The following is a 21,324-nucleotide window of genomic DNA, read 5'->3' as shown; positions in this document are numbered from 1 at the left end:
ACAATAACATAGAGTGCAGTTATCTAGAATAACTAAAATTGAGATTAACACTCATCTGTCCTATGAGTAGATGTTAGTTTCCTTTAAAGCACCGTAACCATATATCAGTGAGCCTCTGGTGCAAGGAACTTGAAAATAATCATGTTGAGAGTATTAACTATAAGTGCATCTCCAATGAAAATTATACACTGTTAATACCTATTCTCAATCTTAAGCCTATTTTAAGGGGTAGCAAGACTTATCTCTATGCTGTTACTGTTTGAAGGTAGATACTGTTTGAAAGGCAGAGGTTTTAAAAATTTCCAGAATTCCGTCACTATTTTGCATGGAGACGTCTCTAGGTCGAGGTCCAGTCCTATTAAGGTTGGATCTGGTGATTGTCCTTTACTTACAGTCCACCTTATAGTGGTGAGAATATTAGAACTGTACTAGCTGGTTTTACTCTGCTTCTGACAATTTTCTCTTAAGTGAAACTCACATAGCTGTCCTAATAATCATTGTGGATGAGAATAGTCATCCTCCACGAAGCTCCTACCTACCATGGACACTCCTATGCTTTATGTCTCAGGAGTGCCTCTTTGATGCCCTGAAGAAGTCCATCTGTCTGGACGAAATGCATCGGCTGTTTCCTTTCAACTGACTGTTTTGAATAAGTTTTTGAATAAATGAAGAACTTGAAGAAAACCTCTGTGGACACAGATTTGATATTTTGTGGTGTGTCTTTCATGTCTTTTTGCTACGTGGTGCATCTTTGCTACTGTTTGAAATTGTAAGCGAAGATATATTAGTGTCCATATCTGCCAGGAGAAGACTGATCACCAAACTTTCTTGCTGGTTCTGATCCATTGTCTCCCCTTATGCTGAAATTAAGGTGACCTGACACGAGTTAGATGCAGGTTGAATAAAGCCTTTCGTAGGCATATTGAGTGATTGTTTAAGTACTTCTGCAATGAGGAGTTGTTTGGAAGATTTGCTCCTGTGTTTTTATTTTAGACATTTGTCTATAGTCTGGGGTATTTTGATGTAGTATTATTAGTAGTAACACAGTCCTCGTACTTGAGTTATATTGATAATGATCTAATACTTCTGCTACTCTTTGAATGAACCTGTACGTAGATCGATCTTCCAGTTTTATCACTCCGATAGCAGTTCTTTGAATTAATACATCTGGCCAGAAAATGTTATAGCCATGACCCTCATTGTCTATATACACATTAATTGTTCTAGCCTTATATCTTGAAGACCATTGTTGAGAGCATCGTCCTCTGTTGGACTGAGGGGGTTTAATGAGTAAAAGGAATAAAAGGAATAATAGTGTGGTTTTATTCACTCGTATGAGATTTATGTAGTTGCAGTGGTACTAGACAATGCAATAGATAGGTGCCGCTGTGTGTCTAGACATTCTGGGATGGTAAGTACGGTTGTCACAAGAATCACCACAAAGTGTCACTACCTCCAGATGAATGATCAGTATTTGCAGTGTGAGTCCGGTTACAGATCTCGTTAGATATAAAGGAAGCACCATCGTATTACCTTTGCATCAGTCAGACTGCAGGGGGACCCCTATGGATTCAAAGGGCGGGAATTATGAATCATGTGGGAATCAATCTCTCCCAAGTGCCTCTGGTCCCAGCAGCTCTTCATCAGGCCCAGGCCATCTTTTTACCAGCACTAGTTTTCGTAGGGTGCCGTACAGGTCACCCGTAATCAGCAAAAATCCAGAGATTCTGACTTTTCAAACACTATCACTCTCCTCAATTATAGCATGCAGAACAATATCAGCAGTAATGTGGGCATCATTGACCTGTTTTATCACATTCTAGTGATAAATATCTTACAGAAGCGTGCAGAGCGGGTTTTCCACCTCTTATCGCTGTATGTATTTTCTCGTGTACAGCGGCATTAAGGAAATGTTAAAGGATATTCTCACATTAGTTTATGAAATGCGTTGTAGTTTCCTACGCTTTCAAAAGTGCCGGTATTGAGGGAGATATTATTGCTTAAATTCAGTTGTGCACGATATCAAGAAGCCCCCATGAAGGCAATGGATGAGACTAATGGGATACGCGAGATCCGTAGCTTTTGATGCGCCACAGGGCGCAACAGGTTCTCGTCACCTCAAATTTGCCCCATGCCAGAATGAGCCCTAAAGGAGTTAATTTCCCAGCAAAACTCGGGCCACCCATGCCCAAAGCGTTCGGCACTTCAGAAACTTCAAATCCCCATCCCTGTTCGGGCTGAGGATAATGCCACCTCCGTTCAGAGCTCTTCCAGCAGCGGAGCTCTATCTTCAGGCAGCCATTTTCCTTCGTGGCCAAACAACGCCTTTCCCTAATTACATTTCCTCTATGTTCAAAAGATACAGCCCTCCTAGACTGTTATGTTCTGCTTCTTTGAGTCTTGTTATTGTGCACACATTTCATAGGGGGATACACTAAAGTATACAAAAAAGTGATGGATGGAATGCTTGAATCAATCTAAGCCACTGGTATTTACTGTTTGGGCATAGCTAATGCAAACCACTCTTGACCCTGATCCAATTGGACCAGTCCTTCCTGAGCGGACACGCCAGGTCCACTCTGGCCTGGAAGACTTGCAACCCAGGTCCAGTTTTGCCCTATTCAAGGGTTGAAGAAATATAATGGAGTTGCTATGTGCCCCTTAGAACCTGGGTATACAAGTTCCCAGGTTCTGTCGGGTGGCACAATTCTTACACAAGAATTGGGAAAACTGTTAATTTTCAATATCAGGACCAACGTGTCACAACATAATCTCTTTGGAGAAAAGAAAGGGGGAGTTTATTTGTATCAAAAACATTTCATTTCCATCCTCTATCCACAAATGAAAAAACATGCATGCAAACTTTTTTTGTGAAGATGAATCAGAAGAACATAAAGACTGAAAAAAAACACAGTCACAACACAAAAAACTATTTCTAATTTGCTATATTCATTGTCATATATCAAACATTACATCTAGTAAAGCAATTTTGTTTACTTTTTTGTTTTTTTAATAAGCTGTGTAAGAATTGTGTCACCCGACAGAACTCTTTGTGGTTTATAACTATTTATGGGTTCATCAGCCAGGTACGAACTCAGATGGCATGGTGTGCAAAATAATCATGGACTGCGATGCGTTCTGAGTAATTACCATTGACTAAGATTATTTTGTGCATTCCATCAATCATTTTTTGTATACTTTATTTTGTCATCCTAAGTGAGATGGGTGTGCCCAGATGTGGTTCTAGTGCACACTGTGCCACTGGAAGCGTGTTATACCCAGCTGATGAGCCAATTACAAGGGTGAAACCTATGCTGGGCAGCTTGTAATCCGATTCAAGGAGGACCTGGCTTGGCAGTTTGGGCTGACTTTTCCCAGTGGAGCAGGGTTCAGAATTATGTGCATATGGATGGGTCCAAACTGAGGTGACGATGTGTGCAAAATAATGATGGATTGGGATACAGCCCGGGTAATTACCAGTGGCTGAGATTAATTCAAGCTTTCAATCAGTCACTTTTGTACACTAAATTTCGTGGGGACAGGCGTGGTGGAAGAACCTTCACAGTGGTTACAGCACAGAGATGGAACAATCTCCCATTTCACTTATGTTCTGAACCCAATTTTGTAGGCTTCTCCAAGCCCTAAAAATCTACTTATTTCAATAATTCTTGGTGCAGGGATTTCAACACCAGGATACATTCAGGTAATTAGGTGCTCTATAAACTAAATACATAGATGTTAAAACATATTAAAGCCTCAGTGATAAGTACTCTTAAAAATAATGAGACAAAGAAAAGATTTTAAAGTGTTCGGACCAATTTCAATAAGAAAGATGCATTTCAAGAGAAGAAAAGAGCAAGCTGTGTGAGAACTGTGGTTTGAAAGTATAAACAAATGGTTGCTCACACAAATAAATGTAGAAGAGATACAGGGTTGCATAATAGAGTGTAGAAGGATTGTTAAGTTGAAAAGGTGATATTTATTCAGTGTATGTAAGAATCTAAGTTTGGTCACAAAGGATTATCTAAATATTGGTTACTCTTTATCGTGCAGAAGAGAGAAAATAATGGGTGTGTGTCTTGCATAGCCAGTGGTGGAATGTGAAACATCTAGATAAAGTCAATGAGGGCTGGACGGATATAGAATCTGATAATGCGAATATTTGTAGTTTTTAGCGGTAAGGTATGAATGAAAGTTAGTGAACTAAGGGGCCCATTATGATGGCAGAAAGACTTTGTCTGGCCACTACCGTAATGGAGACTGGGTCTGACCGCCATACGTGCAGCGGTCCCGCACATGGTATTAGGATGTGACCGCTGCACGCATGGTGCTGATTGGGTCCAACCGCCATGCTTCCAGCTTTCCCGCCTGTTGAATTATGATGGGCCCGCCACTGCAGCGGTCGCATTCCGCAGCATTAACATTGTGGTGAGCGGTGCTAGCAGCAGTACCGCTGCGTCGCAAAAATTTTCATGTTGTGCATTTCACTGCAATACGTGACAGGCACTGTACTGAGCCTGCCACTTGGTGCAGTAAAAAGTAGGGGGGTTATGGTACCCCCAGTGCATCCACATCCCCGCAACATGAGGGGGCCCACAACGGGCCCCCAAACACAATCCCCACCAGCCTTTCCATAGCGGGGAGACCGCCGCAGAAAAGCTGTCTTCTGCATGCATCCTAACACGGACGGGGGAAAAAGCTAGGCACCGGCACCATTATAGCGGTCCAGCTCCGCCCGCCAGGCCAGCAGGCGTACTGCTACTGGGGGAAAAGCGGCGGATGGATTTTCACACTGCTGTGGTCAACACTGCCATCATAATCTGACTATTTACAAAAAGGGGTGGTGAGGGACAGAGTCTCTGAATTAAGCAGAAAGCTCTCACCCAGTCAAGAGATCAGGGCTAGATCCAACACCGTTTTTTAGCTCACTGCACCATCCCAGTTTCAGAACCTGGCTGTATGCAAATTAGTCTGTTCCTGTCCCAGTGCATGATGGGAACAGGGCAAACCAAACTACAAAAGCCAATTCTTACACTGGGAAGGAAACAAGCTCCCGGGGACCGGTTTCTGGCATTACAGCCGTCTTCGGCCCGGTTTGCTTGAATCCTGATGGTGCAATGAGCAAGGGTCTCACATCTGAGAATACCCTTCCACGCTTAGGGTGGACAAAAATATTTACAAAAAGGGGTGGTGAGGGACAGAGTCTCTGAATTAAGCAGAAAGCTCTCACCCAGTCAAGAGATCAGGGCTAGATCCAACACCGTTTTTTAGCTCACTGCACCATCCCAGTTTCAGAACCTGGCTGTATGCAAATTAGTCTGTTCCTGTCCCAGTGCATGATGGGAACAGGGCAAACCAAACTACAAAAGCCAATTCTTACACTGGGAAGGAAACAAGCTCCCGGGGACCGGTTTCTGGCATTACAGCCGTCTTCGGCCCGGTTTGCTTGAATCCTGATGGTGCAATGAGCAAGGGTCTCACATCTGAGAATACCCTTCCACGCTTAGGGTGGACAAAAATATTTACAAAAAGGGGTGGTGAGGGACAGAGTCTCTGAATTAAGCAGAAAGCTCTCACCCAGTCAAGAGATCAGGGCTAGATCCAACACCGTTTTTTAGCTCACTGCACCATCCCAGTTTCAGAACCTGGCTGTATGCAAATTAGTCTGTTCCTGTCCCAGTGCATGATGGGAACAGGGCAAACCAAAGTACAAAAGCCAATTCTTACACTCGGAAGGAAACAAGCTCCCGGGGACCGGTTTCTGGCATTACAGCCGTCTTCGGCCCGGTTTGCTTGAATCCTGATGGTGCAATGAGCAAGGGTCTCACATCTGAGAATACCCTTCCACGCTTAGGGTGGACAAAAATATTTACAAAAAGGGGTGGTGAGGGACAGAGTCTCTGAATTAAGCAGAAAGCTCTCACCCAGTCAAGAGATCAGGGCTAGATCCAACACCGTTTTTTAGCTCACTGCACCATCCCAGTTTCAGAACCTGGCTGTATGCAAATTAGTCTGTTCCTGTCCCAGTGCATGATGGGAACAGGGCAAACCAAACTACAAAAGCCAATTCTTACACTGGGAAGGAAACAAGCTCCCGGGGACCGGTTTCTGGCATTACAGCCGTCTTCGGCCCGGTTTGCTTGAATCCTGATGGTGCAATGAGCAAGGGTCTCACATCTGAGAATACCCTTCCACGCTTAGGGTGGACAAAAATATTTACAAAAAGGGGTGGTGAGGGACAGAGTCTCTGAATTAAGCAGAAAGCTCTCACCCAGTCGAGAGATCAGGGCTAGATCCAACACCGTTTTTTAGCTCACTGCACCATCCCACTTTCAGAACCTGGCTGTATGCAAATTAGTCTGTTCCTGTCCCAGTGCATGATGGGAACAGGGCAAACCAAACTACAAAAGCCAATTCTTACACTGGGAAGGAAACAAGCTCCCGGGGACCGGTTTCTGGCATTACAGCCGTCTTCGGCCCGGTTTGCTTGAATCCTGATGGTGCAATGAGCAAGGGTCTCACATCTGAGAATACCCTTCCACGCTTAGGGTGGACAAAAATATTTACAAAAAGGGGTGGTGAGGGACAGAGTCTCTGAATTAAGCAGAAAGCTCTCACCCAGTCAAGAGATCAGGGCTAGATCCAACACCGTTTTTTAGCTCACTGCACCATCCCAGTTTCAGAACCTGGCTGTATGCAAATTAGTCTGTTCCTGTCCCAGTGCATGATGGGAACAGGGCAAACCAAACTACAAAAGCCAATTCTTACACTGGGAAGGAAACAAGCTCCCGGGGACCGGTTTCTGGCATTACAGCCGTCTTCGGCCCGGTTTGCTTGAATCCTGATGGTGCAATGAGCAAGGGTCTCACATCTGAGAATACCCTTCCACGCTTAGGGTGGACAAAAATATTTACAAAAAGGGGTGGTGAGGGACAGAGTCTCTGAATTAAGCAGAAAGCTCTCACCCAGTCGAGAGATCAGGGCTAGATCCAACACCGTTTTTTAGCTCACTGCACCATCCCAGTTTCAGAACCTGGCTGTATGCAAATTAGTCTGTTCCTGTCCCAGTGCATGATGGGAACAGGGCAAACCAAACTACAAAAGCCAATTCTTACACTGGGAAGGAAACAAGCTCCCGGGGACCAGTTTCTGGCATTACAGCCGTCTTCGGCCCGGTTTGCTTGAATCCTGATGGTGCAATGAGCAAGGGTCTCACATCTGAGAATACCCTTCCACGCTTAGGGTGGATAAAAATATTTACAAAAAGGGGTGGTGAGGGACAGAGTCTCTGAATTAAGCAGAAAGCTCTCACCCAGTCAAGAGATCAGGGCTAGATCCAACACCGTTTTTTAGCTCACTGCACCATCCCAGTTTCAGAACCTGGCTGTATGCAAATTAGTCTGTTCCTGTCCCAGTGCATGATGGGAACAGGGCAAACCAAACTACAAAAGCCAATTCTTACACTGGGAAGGAAACAAGCTCCCGGGGACCGGTTTCTGGCATTACAGCCGTCTTCGGCCCGGTTTGCTTGAATCCTGATGGTGCAATGAGCAAGGGTCTCACATCTGAGAATACCCTTCCACGCTTAGGGTGGACAAAAATATTTACAAAAAGGGGTGGTGAGGGACAGAGTCTCTGAATTAAGCAGAAAGCTCTCACCCAGTCAAGAGATCAGGGCTAGATCCAACACCGTTTTTTAGCTCACTGCACCATCCCAGTTTCAGAACCTGGCTGTATGCAAATTAGTCTGTTCCTGTCCCAGTGCATGATGGGAACAGGGCAAACCAAACTACAAAAGCCAATTCTTACACTGGGAAGGAAACAAGCTCCCGGGGACCGGTTTCTGGCATTACAGCCGTCTTCGGCCCGGTTTGCTTGAATCCTGATGGTGCAATGAGCAAGGGTCTCACATCTGAGAATACCCTTCCACGCTTAGGGTGGACAAAAATATTTACAAAAAGGGGTGGTGAGGGACAGAGTCTCTGAATTAAGCAGAAAGCTCTCACCCAGTCAGGAGATCAGGGCTAGATCCAACACCGTTTTTTAGCTCACTGCACCATCCCAGTTTCAGAACCTGGCTGTATGCAAATTAGTCTGTTCCTGTCCCAGTGCATGATGGGAACAGGGCAAACCAAACTACAAAAGCCAATTCTTACACTGGGAAGGAAACAAGCTCCCGGGGACCGGTTTCTGGCATTACAGCCGTCTTCGGCCCGGTTTGCTTGAATCCTGATGGTGCAATGAGCAAGGGTCTCACATCTGAGAATACCCTTCCACGCTTAGGGTGGACAAAAATATTTACAAAAAGGGGTGGTGAGGGACAGAGTCTCTAAATTAAGCAGAAAGCTCTCACCCAGTCAAGAGATCAGGGCTAGATCCAACACCGTTTTTTAGCTCACTGCACCATCCCAGTTTCAGAACCTGGCTGTATGCAAATTAGTCTGTTCCTGTCCCAGTGCATGATGGGAACAGGGCAAACCAAACTACAAAAGCCAATTCTTACACTGGGAAGGAAACAAGCTCCCGGGGACCGGTTTCTGGCATTACAGCCGTCTTCGGCCCGGTTTGCTTGAATCCTGATGGTGCAATGAGCAAGGGTCTCACATCTGAGAATACCCTTCCACGCTTAGGGTGGACAAAAATATTTACAAAAAGGGGTGGTGAGGGACAGAGTCTCTAAATTAAGCAGAAAGCTCTCACCCAGTCAAGAGATCAGGGCTAGATCCAACACCGTTTTTTAGCTCACTGCACCATCCCAGTTTCAGAACCTGGCTGTATGCAAATTAGTCTGTTCCTGTCCCAGTGCATGATGGGAACAGGGCAAACCAAACTACAAAAGCCAATTCTTACACTGGGAAGGAAACAAGCTCCCGGGGACCGGTTTCTGGCATTACAGCCGTCTTCGGCCCGGTTTGCTTGAATCCTGATGGTGCAATGAGCAAGGGTCTCACATCTGAGAATACCCTTCCACGCTTAGGGTGGACAAAAATATTTACAAAAAGGGGTGGTGAGGGACAGAGTCTCTGAATTAAGCAGAAAGCTCTCACCCAGTCAAGAGATCAGGGCTAGATCCAACACCGTTTTTTAGCTCACTGCACCATCCCAGTTTCAGAACCTGGCTGTATGCAAATTAGTCTGTTCCTGTCCCAGTGCATGATGGGAACAGGGCAAACCAAACTACAAAAGCCAATTCTTACACTGGGAAGGAAACAAGCTCCCGGGGACCGGTTTCTGGCATTACAGCCGTCTTCGGCCCGGTTTGCTTGAATCCTGATGGTGCAATGAGCAAGGGTCTCACATCTGAGAATACCCTTCCACGCTTAGGGTGGACAAAAATATTTACAAAAAGGGGTGGTGAGGGACAGAGTCTCTGAATTAAGCAGAAAGCTCTCACCCAGTCAGGAGATCAGGGCTAGATCCAACACCGTTTTTTAGCTCACTGCACCATCCCAGTTTCAGAACCTGGCTGTATGCAAATTAGTCTGTTCCTGTCCCAGTGCATGATGGGAACAGGGCAAACCAAACTACAAAAGCCAATTCTTACACTGGGAAGGAAACAAGCTCCCGGGGACCGGTTTCTGGCATTACAGCCGTCTTCGGCCCGGTTTGCTTGAATCCTGATGGTGCAATGAGCAAGGGTCTCACATCTGAGAATACCCTTCCACGCTTAGGGTGGACAAAAATATTTACAAAAAGGGGTGGTGAGGGACAGAGTCTCTAAATTAAGCAGAAAGCTCTCACCCAGTCAAGAGATCAGGGCTAGATCCAACACCGTTTTTTAGCTCACTGCACCATCCCAGTTTCAGAACCTGGCTGTATGCAAATTAGTCTGTTCCTGTCCCAGTGCATGATGGGAACAGGGCAAACCAAACTACAAAAGCCAATTCTTACACTGGGAAGGAAACAAGCTCCCGGGGACCGGTTTCTGGCATTACAGCCGTCTTCGGCCCGGTTTGCTTGAATCCTGATGGTGCAATGAGCAAGGGTCTCACATCTGAGAATACCCTTCCACGCTTAGGGTGGACAAAAATATTTACAAAAAGGGGTGGTGAGGGACAGAGTCTCTGAATTAAGCAGAAAGCTCTCACCCAGTCGAGAGATCAGGGCTAGATCCAACACCGTTTTTTAGCTCACTGCACCATCCCAGTTTCAGAACCTGGCTGTATGCAAATTAGTCTGTTCCTGTCCCAGTGCATGATGGGAACAGGGCAAACCAAACTACAAAAGCCAATTCTTACACTGGGAAGGAAACAAGCTCCCGGGGACCAGTTTCTGGCATTACAGCCGTCTTCGGCCCGGTTTGCTTGAATCCTGATGGTGCAATGAGCAAGGGTCTCACATCTGAGAATACCCTTCCACGCTTAGGGTGGATAAAAATATTTACAAAAAGGGGTGGTGAGGGACAGAGTCTCTGAATTAAGCAGAAAGCTCTCACCCAGTCAAGAGATCAGGGCTAGATCCAACACCGTTTTTTAGCTCACTGCACCATCCCAGTTTCAGAACCTGGCTGTATGCAAATTAGTCTGTTCCTGTCCCAGTGCATGATGGGAACAGGGCAAACCAAACTACAAAAGCCAATTCTTACACTGGGAAGGAAACAAGCTCCCGGGGACCGGTTTCTGGCATTACAGCCGTCTTCGGCCCGGTTTGCTTGAATCCTGATGGTGCAATGAGCAAGGGTCTCACATCTGAGAATACCCTTCCACGCTTAGGGTGGACAAAAATATTTACAAAAAGGGGTGGTGAGGGACAGAGTCTCTGAATTAAGCAGAAAGCTCTCACCCAGTCAAGAGATCAGGGCTAGATCCAACACCGTTTTTTAGCTCACTGCACCATCCCAGTTTCAGAACCTGGCTGTATGCAAATTAGTCTGTTCCTGTCCCAGTGCATGATGGGAACAGGGCAAACCAAACTACAAAAGCCAATTCTTACACTGGGAAGGAAACAAGCTCCCGGGGACCGGTTTCTGGCATTACAGCCGTCTTCGGCCCGGTTTGCTTGAATCCTGATGGTGCAATGAGCAAGGGTCTCACATCTGAGAATACCCTTCCACGCTTAGGGTGGACAAAAATATTTACAAAAAGGGGTGGTGAGGGACAGAGTCTCTGAATTAAGCAGAAAGCTCTCACCCAGTCAGGAGATCAGGGCTAGATCCAACACCGTTTTTTAGCTCACTGCACCATCCCAGTTTCAGAACCTGGCTGTATGCAAATTAGTCTGTTCCTGTCCCAGTGCATGATGGGAACAGGGCAAACCAAACTACAAAAGCCAATTCTTACACTGGGAAGGAAACAAGCTCCCGGGGACCGGTTTCTGGCATTACAGCCGTCTTCGGCCCGGTTTGCTTGAATCCTGATGGTGCAATGAGCAAGGGTCTCACATCTGAGAATACCCTTCCACGCTTAGGGTGGACAAAAATATTTACAAAAAGGGGTGGTGAGGGACAGAGTCTCTAAATTAAGCAGAAAGCTCTCACCCAGTCAAGAGATCAGGGCTAGATCCAACACCGTTTTTTAGCTCACTGCACCATCCCAGTTTCAGAACCTGGCTGTATGCAAATTAGTCTGTTCCTGTCCCAGTGCATGATGGGAACAGGGCAAACCAAACTACAAAAGCCAATTCTTACACTGGGAAGGAAACAAGCTCCCGGGGACCGGTTTCTGGCATTACAGCCGTCTTCGGCCCGGTTTGCTTGAATCCTGATGGTGCAATGAGCAAGGGTCTCACATCTGAGAATACCCTTCCACGCTTAGGGTGGACAAAAATATTTACAAAAAGGGGTGGTGAGGGACAGAGTCTCTAAATTAAGCAGAAAGCTCTCACCCAGTCAAGAGATCAGGGCTAGATCCAACACCGTTTTTTAGCTCACTGCACCATCCCAGTTTCAGAACCTGGCTGTATGCAAATTAGTCTGTTCCTGTCCCAGTGCATGATGGGAACAGGGCAAACCAAACTACAAAAGCCAATTCTTACACTGGGAAGGAAACAAGCTCCCGGGGACCGGTTTCTGGCATTACAGCCGTCTTCGGCCCGGTTTGCTTGAATCCTGATGGTGCAATGAGCAAGGGTCTCACATCTGAGAATACCCTTCCACGCTTAGGGTGGACAAAAATATTTACAAAAAGGGGTGGTGAGGGACAGAGTCTCTGAATTAAGCAGAAAGCTCTCACCCAGTCAAGAGATCAGGGCTAGATCCAACACCGTTTTTTAGCTCACTGCACCATCCCAGTTTCAGAACCTGGCTGTATGCAAATTAGTCTGTTCCTGTCCCAGTGCATGATGGGAACAGGGCAAACCAAACTACAAAAGCCAATTCTTACACTGGGAAGGAAACAAGCTCCCGGGGACCGGTTTCTGGCATTACAGCCGTCTTCGGCCCGGTTTGCTTGAATCCTGATGGTGCAATGAGCAAGGGTCTCACATCTGAGAATACCCTTCCACGCTTAGGGTGGACAAAAATATTTACAAAAAGGGGTGGTGAGGGACAGAGTCTCTGAATTAAGCAGAAAGCTCTCACCCAGTCAGGAGATCAGGGCTAGATCCAACACCGTTTTTTAGCTCACTGCACCATCCCAGTTTCAGAACCTGGCTGTATGCAAATTAGTCTGTTCCTGTCCCAGTGCATGATGGGAACAGGGCAAACCAAACTACAAAAGCCAATTCTTACACTGGGAAGGAAACAAGCTCCCGGGGACCGGTTTCTGGCATTACAGCCGTCTTCGGCCCGGTTTGCTTGAATCCTGATGGTGCAATGAGCAAGGGTCTCACATCTGAGAATACCCTTCCACGCTTAGGGTGGACAAAAATATTTACAAAAAGGGGTGGTGAGGGACAGAGTCTCTAAATTAAGCAGAAAGCTCTCACCCAGTCAAGAGATCAGGGCTAGATCCAACACCGTTTTTTAGCTCACTGCACCATCCCAGTTTCAGAACCTGGCTGTATGCAAATTAGTCTGTTCCTGTCCCAGTGCATGATGGGAACAGGGCAAACCAAACTACAAAAGCCAATTCTTACACTGGGAAGGAAACAAGCTCCCGGGGACCGGTTTCTGGCATTACAGCCGTCTTCGGCCCGGTTTGCTTGAATCCTGATGGTGCAATGAGCAAGGGTCCCCTTTTTGTAAATCGTTTTTGGCCACTATAGGTGTGGCAGGGTATACTCAGACATGAGTCCCTTTCTCACTGCTCCATCAGGATTCAAGCAAGCCGGGCCGAAGAAGGCTGAAATGCCAGAAACCGGTCCCCGGTAGCTTGTCTCCTTTCTGGTGAAGAATTGGCTTGGTAGTTTAGTCTGCCCTGTTCCCATGATACACTGGGCCAGGGACAGACTGATTTGCATATAGCCAGGTTCTGAGCTGGGATGGGGCAGTGAGATAAATAACGGTGATGGATCAAGCCCTGATCTTTGGACTGGGTAAGAGTGGTCAGTTTAACTCAGACACTCTGTTCATCACCACCCCCTTTTTGTAAATCGTTTTTGGCCACTATAGGTTTGGCAGGGTATACTCAGACATGAGTCCCTTTCTCACTGCTCCATCAGGATTCAAGCAAGCCGGGCCGAAGAAGGCTGAAATGCCAGAAACCGGTCCCCGGTAGCTTGTCTCCTTTCTGGTGAAGAATTGGCTTGGTAGTTTAGTCTGCCCTGTTCCCATGATACACTGGGCCAGGGACAGACTGATTTGCATATAGCCAGGTTCTGAGCTGGGATGGGGCAGTGAGATAAATAACGGTGATGGATCAAGCCCTGATCTTTGGACTGGGTAAGAGTGGTCTGTTTAACTCAGACACTCTGTTCATCACCACCCCCTTTTTGTAAATCGTTTTTGGCCACTATAGGTGTGGCAGGGTATACTCAGACATGAGTCCCTTTCTCACTGCTCCATCAGGATTCAAGCAAGCCGGGCCGAAGAAGGCTGAAATGCCAGAAACCGGTCCCCGGTAGCTTGTCTCCTTTCTGGTGAAGAATTGGCTTGGTAGTTTAGTCTGCCCTGTTCCCATGATACACTGGGCCAGGGACAGACTGATTTGCATATAGCCAGGTTCTGAGCTGGGATGGGGCAGTGAGATAAATAACGGTGATGGATCAAGCCCTGATCTTTGGACTGGGTAAGAGTGGTCTGTTTAACTCAGACACTCTGTTCATCACCACCCCCTTTTTGTAAATCGTTTTTGGCCACTATAGGTGTGGCAGGGTATACTCAGACATGAGTCCCTTTCTCACTGCTCCATCAGGATTCAAGCAAGCCGGGCCGAAGAAGGCTGAAATGCCAGAAACCGGTCCCCGGTAGCTTGTCTCCTTTCTTGTGAAGAATTGGCTTGGTAGTTTAGTCTGCCCTGTTCCCATGATACACTGGGCCAGGGACAGACTGATTTGCATATAGCCAGGTTCTGAGCTGGGATGGGGCAGTGAGATAAATAACGGTGATGGATCAAGCCCTGATCTTTGGACTGGGTAAGAGTGGTCTGTTTAACTCAGACACTCTGTTCATCACCACCCCCTTTTTGTAAATCGTTTTTGGCCACTATAGGTGTGGCAGGGTATACTCAGACATGAGTCCCTTTCTCACTGCTCCATCAGGATTCAAGCAAGCCGGGCCGAAGAAGGCTGAAATGCCAGGAACCGGTCCCCGGTAGCTTGTCTCCTTTCTGGTGAAGAATTGGCTTGGTAGTTTAGTCTGCCCTGTTCCCATGATACACTGGGCCAGGGACAGACTGATTTGCATATAGCCAGGTTCTGAGCTGGGATGGGGCAGTGAGATAAATAACGGTGATGGATCAAGCCCTGATCTTTGGACTGGGTAAGAGTGGTCTGTTTAACTCAGACACTCTGTTCATCACCACCCCCTTTTTGTAAATCGTTTTTGGCCACTATAGGTGTGGCAGGGTATACTCAGACATGAGTCCCTTTCTCACTGCTCCATCAGGATTCAAGCAAGCCGGGCCGAAGAAGGCTGAAATGCCAGAAACCGGTCCCCGGTAGCTTGTCTCCTTTCTGGTGAAGAATTGGCTTGGTAGTTTAGTCTGCCCTGTTCCCATGATACACTGGGCCAGGGACAGACTGATTTGCATATAGCCAGGTTCTGAGCTGGGATGAGGCAGTGAGATAAATAACGGTGATGGATCAAGCCCTGATCTTTGGACTGGGTAAGAGTGGTCTGTTTAACTCAGACACTCTGTTCATCACCACCCCCTTTTTGTAAATCGTTTTTGGCCACTATAGGTGTGGCAGGGTATACTCAGACATGAGTCCCTTTCTCACTGCTCCATCAGGATTCAAGCAAGCCGGGCCGAAGAAGGCTGAAATGCCAGAAACCGGTCCCCGGTAGCTTGTCTCCTTTCTGGTGAAGAATTGGCTTGGTAGTTTAGTCTGCCCTGTTCCCATGATACACTGGGCCAGGGACACTCTGTTCATCACCACCCCCTTTTTGTAAATCGTTTTTGGCCACTATAGGTGTGGCAGGGTATACTCAGACATGAGTCCCTTTCTCACTGCTCCATCAGGATTCAAGCAAGCCGGGCCGAAGAAGGCTGAAATGCCAGAAACCGGTCCCCGGTAGCTTGTCTCCTTTCTGGTGAAGAATTGGCTTGGTAGTTTAGTCTGCCCTGTTCCCATGATACACTGGGCCAGGGACAGACTGATTTGCATATAGCCAGGTTCTGAGCTGGGATGGGGCAGTGAGATAAATAACGGTGATGGATCAAGCCCTGATCTTTGGACTGGGTAAGAGTGGTCTGTTTAACTCAGACACTCTGTTCATCACCACCCCCCTTTTTGTAAATCATAATCTGACTGGCGCTTTTCAAGGTTACGATCGCGGTGCGGAGGCCACCACCGGCATGACGGTGGCGATCTGCCCGCCATCGTAATTAACCCTGGGTGTAGTTCATGTAGTAGCACAAAAAGTAGCTACGCAAAGTGCACAAAGCATGCTACACGTAGCTACGCGAACTGCGTAGTGCGGTAGGGAAATGCTGTTCGCAATGTTTGCACAGTGCCGGATGCTTGTCCGCACTGTGCAATTATTGAAAACGGCATCATCCACAGTGCAAGCGGTCGTTTTCTGCTGCTCGAGTAGGATTGTACTCGAGCAGCAGCTTTCTCAAGGCAGACTGGTAGTTTCTTATCACAAGCGGTCGTGAGCATACAGGACCACTCACAATGAGAAACCTGACCTCCCCACTTTGAGAATCTCGCCGGGAGATTTATTTTCCACGCTTGCGATCGGCAACTTGATGTTGCCGGTCCCGAATGAGGAAAAAGTCTCACTGGGATGTTGATTTTGCTCTCTCGCTGTCACCAACTGCGAGCGAGCAAAAAATGCCTGCTACGTGTCTTTGCACTGTGCTGCGTGCGATTCGCGCAGCACGTAGTTGGGCAAACTACGCACACTCCGTGAGCATAGCGTAGTTTTCCACCCAGGCCTAATTGTAATAGGTCCCTGTGACCGTGGGACTATGGCGGGCCGGAAAATCAGGCAAGGAGGCCGTATGTAGTGGGCAATGATGGGTCTTTATTCGAGTCAAGAACAGAGTCAGTACAATGCGGGGAAGTGGTAGCACAGAAGTGAAGCTTCGGGCGAGGATGTCTCATCTTCTCCTTCGGGCGATGGAAACGGATTCTCCGGGGAGGATGCGAGCTGGGGTGGTCCTCGGAGGAAAGGGAGACAACAAAAGGAGCGGTTAGTCCAGCCGGACTTACTATGGTACAATTCCGTAACCACCACCGGGAGTGTACAGGAGGGGAGAAGCGACAGTGAGGGAAGGGCAGCGGGACGGAATTGGAAGGGAAAGAGAGAGAGAGTGTCTGGTGAGGGGTCGTGAGGGGGGAACCTATGAACTAAGTGCTGTACAAGTGATGACGTGCTATACAGAGTTTTTACAGTGAAGGCCAGGCCTCGTGCTGCTAGTTAAAGAGAGACGGACAATATATACAAAGCACCTAGTGTGCTACGGAGGCGGATTCGGTAGTACCCACACGCTCCCCCGCAACTCCCAGTTGAGTTGCGGCCGCTCTTCAGCCTCCTCCTCTGGACTCCACCAGTCCTCGCTCCACTCGTCTTCTCCTTCGTTCGCCTGGTCTGCTTCAATGCCGGTCCGAGCCTCCTGCCACGAGATCGCTGCTCCGACGGCGTCTCTGTCCTTGCTTCCGCTTTTTCCCTGTTCCGGCGGCGATTCCAAGGAGGGACTTCCGGGGTCATGGGGTCGTGGTTCCGGGAGACGGCTGCTCCGGATTGGTTCCTGAAAGAGAGAGAGGGGAGGGGGACTGGTTGTCAAGGCTGTGTCCAAGGACTCCTCATTGCAGGTTGCCGCGAAGGGTGAGTGCCCGAGAATGGGAGGTCCGGGCGGGGCTGGTGTTAGACCACTATCGCATCCCCTTCCCCTAGCTGTCCTTCTTGTACGGGTTGGGCTGAGGGGGTAACGGGAGAGGAAGTCGGTGTTCCCTTGATCAGAGCCCTTACGATGGATGGTTTTGAAGCAATACGGTTGTAAAGATAAAAACCAACGGAGGACCCGGTCGTTGTGTCCTTTGTTCCGGGCCATCCATTCTAACGGGGCATGGTCTGTGTATATAACAAAGTCCCGTCCATCCAAATAATAGCGGAGACGCTCGACAGCCCATTTAATGGCGAGAGCCTCTTTTTCTACGACCGCATAGTTCATTTCGCGGGTAAATAATTTCCTACTCAAATACAGGATCGGTCTCTCGTTTCTTTTTCGTCGGTTTGAGAGAGAACGGCTCCTAGGCCTTGGTCTGATGCGTCCGTCTGTAGCAGGAAGGGTTGGGAGTAGTCTGGACTGACCAGCACCGGCTCGGAGGTCAAGGATAATTTGAGCTCTTGAAAGGCTTGTAGAAGCGAAGGTGTAGGGTTTCGCAGGGTGACTTTGGTCTTGGCTGTCTTCTTTAACAGGTCTGTGAGGGGAGCCGCCCTTTGGGAGAAGTTGGGGACGAACCTCCGGTAGTATCCTAGGAGACCTAGAAATGCTCGAAGGTCTTTTCGGGTCCTGGGGAAAGGAAGGGTTTGGATGGCTTCTACCTTGTTCTGTTGGGGTCTAATAACACCTTCTCCTAACAGGAAACCCAGGTATTTGACAGTTTGGGCTGCTAAGGTGGTTTTGGCGGGGTTGATGGTAAACCCATAGGAACCCAATGAGGTGACAACTTGGCACAAGTGTTCTAGGTGTTGTTCCCAACTATCGCTAAAGATGATTATGTCATCAAGATACGCCCCTGCATATAGGGAGTGGGGTCTCAGGATTCGGTTCATGGCTCTTTGGAAGGTGGCAGGTGCACCATGTAAGCCGAAAGGCAAAACAGTGAACTGGTACAACCCAGCCGGGGTGGAAAAGGCAGTATTTTTCTTGTCCTGTTCTCGTAGGGGAATCTGCCAAAATCCCTTACATAGGTCGAGCGTTGATATGTACTTGGCTTTCCCTATCCGCTTGACCATTTCGTCAACACGTGGTAGGGGATAAGTGTCAAAGGTGGATACCTTGTTTTTACCTCGCAGAAGTCCATACAGAATCTTATCGACCCGTCAGGTTTGGGAACTAGGACAATGGGCGAATTCCAGTCGCTCATGGAGGGTTCAATGATTCCCATTCTTAACATTTGATCAACTTCCTGTTGGATGATGGCCGGTCGGGCTTCGGGGACCCGGTAGGGTCTTAACCTGACTACTTTTCCTGGTTCTGTGTGTATAGCATGCTCCGTAATCGAGGTATGCCCTGGAGAAGAGGAAAACACATGGCATGAGGGCAAGAGTGCCTCTTGAAGAGCTTGTTTTTGTCTCACGGTTAATTCGGGGTTGAAACAGGGTTCAAAGGGGAGGTTTGGGTGGTAAGGCACATTAGTCAAGACGGGTCGGGGTCCCTCCCATTTCTTAAGGAGGTTTATATGATATATTTGGGTCGTGCCCCGTGTGGGGTCTAGCTCCAGTTCGTACGTCACAGGGGTTATCTGTCGGAGGATGGTATAGGGGCCTTGCCATTGGCCCAATAGTTTTTGATCCGATGACGGCATCATCAAGAGGACTAGGTCTCCGATGGAAAAGGTACGGGTTTTGGTGCCTTTATCGTATTGTCTCTTTTGGTGGTTCTGGCCGTTTTCCATGTTTTGGCGGACTATATCCCGGATAACGGACAGGTGGGTTTTGAGATTCTCTACATACTCAGGAAGGGGACGTGTTCTGTCCAGTTCAGCTTCCCAGGCCTCTTGGGCCATGTCCAAAAGGGTACGGGGAGGCCGACCATACAGGAGCTCAAATGGTGAATAGCCAGTGCTGCTCTGAGGTTTGCATCGGATGGCAAACAAGGCCAATGGCAGCATCTCTTCCCATCTTTTGGCTTCTAGGGCTAATAGTTTCTTTAGAGTTTGTTTCAAGGTAGAGTTGTTGCGCTCAACTAACCCATCCGTTTGAGGGTGGTATGCTGCGGTTCTGATCTGTTTTATTTTGAGATGAGAACACACCTGTCGCATGAGGCTGGAAACAAAAGGGGTGCCCTGATCCGTAAGGATCTCCCGAGGAAATCCTACCCTAGAAAAGATAGCAATGAGTGCTTTGGCTATACTCTGAGTGGTGGGCTGCCGTAAGGGAACGGCTTCAGGGAAGCGGGTGGCGTAGTCCACAAGGACCAAGGCATAACGACATCCGCTTCGGGAGGGAATAAGGGGACCTATAATATCCATCCCGACCCGACTAAAGAGGACATCAATGAGGGGGAGTGGGTGTAGAGGAACTCGGGGAGGTCGGTATCTGCTGTTTTTCTGACAAACCGGACATTCACGGCAATAAGTTTTAACCTGTTGATGGACACTCGGCCAATAGACCTTCTCCAGGATAGACTGACTCGTTTTTTCGTCTCCGAAATGACCCCCCAGGAGGTGGCTGTGGGCAAGAAACAGGACCTTGTCTCGGAAGGGGCCGGGGATTAACAACTGGGGAGCCTGCTGGGGCCCTCCTTTTCGGTATAACAGTCCTGCTCTCTTGAAGAAATAGGGACCTACATGCAAGGGGTCTTCCTTATCCACGGCCCTTGCCCATGCTTCCTGCAGGAGGGGGTCTTCCCTTTGGGCGGCCCTGAATTCTCTGTCTGTCTGCCAGGGGTGGTCCTCAGGTATAACGGGGAAAGCACTGGAGTAACTCTTCTTTTCTTTTCGTGGCGTCTCTGTGTTCGTGTTTTCTTGGGTCGAGGAGTCGGGACCATCACCGGTGGATCCTGAGAAAAGGGTGCTTCCTTCCACCAGCAAACAAATGAGTCGGTCGTATCCTGCAGGAGTCCTGGGAGTCCTGTGTAATCACTCCCCAAGATCGCCTGTTCTGGGAGGTTTGGGACCAATCCGACGGTGAGATCTGTTCCGGGATCAGCGGGGTGTTGTACCCGTATTCGTGCAGTCGGGTACCTTTTTGTGTCACCATGGACACATTGTATATCGACCATACCAGTGCGAGGACCGACGGGGTTGATCAGGTCTTGAGGCCGTAGGACACTTTGATGACATCCAGTGTCTGCTAGGGCAAGAACAGGTTGTCCATCGATGTGTACTGGAAAGTGGAATGGGGGAGGTGTGGCCCCTGGGTTGGCGCAAACATAGTTCCTGACGAGGCCAACCTCCATGGGTTCCTCCTTTTGTGGACACATACTGGCAATGTGGCCGTAACCCCCACAATTATAACATTGTGGCCCTGAGTGGGGTGGTCTGTACAATATGGGAGCAGGTAGCAAGGGAGGCGGTTCCGGTCTTCGTGGAAGCAGTGGTCTGGGTGGATGAATCCCAGCCGTGTTGTGCTGTCGGCTGTGATGTTCTTCTCTTCCTCGTTGTAATTCTTGGGCTCTGTTGTAGGCAGCGGCTATCTCTACAGCGGTCTAGAGTGTGAGACGGGCGTGTTGTCTTACCCATCTCTGAGTGGCTGGAAGTAGGGAAGCCAAGAATTGTTCTAGATATATCTTTCCTAGGATATCTTCCTTTGAGGACGTGTCTGGTCTCAACCATCGGTTTGCCAAGTCTTTAATGCGGAAGGAGAGGGCTCTGGGGTTTTCTTGCGGTCCTTCTTTGGCTTGCCGCAGTTTAACCCTGTAAGTCTCATCATCAATGCCAAGGCGCTCCAGGATGCAGGTCTTAATGTCTGCATAGGGTGTGTTCCCCTGGATATTGGCTTGTTGGTAGGAGGCCTGGAGATCGCCGGTCAACAGCGGGCCCAGGTATTGACCCCAGCGGTCGACTGGCCATGAGGCGGCCTGGGCAAGTCTCTCAAAATTAGTAAAGAAGTAGTCCGGGTCCTCCCCCGGCACGTACTTTTGTAGAACAATCGATGGGAGGGAGGCT

Source organism: Lissotriton vulgaris, chromosome 1_1 (genome assembly GCF_964263255.1).
Source record: "Lissotriton vulgaris chromosome 1_1, aLisVul1.2, whole genome shotgun sequence".
Classification (NCBI taxonomy): domain Eukaryota; kingdom Metazoa; phylum Chordata; class Amphibia; order Caudata; family Salamandridae; genus Lissotriton; species Lissotriton vulgaris.
The sequence above is the reverse complement of the archived record's forward strand: the minus strand, read 5'-3'. Positions refer to the sequence as shown.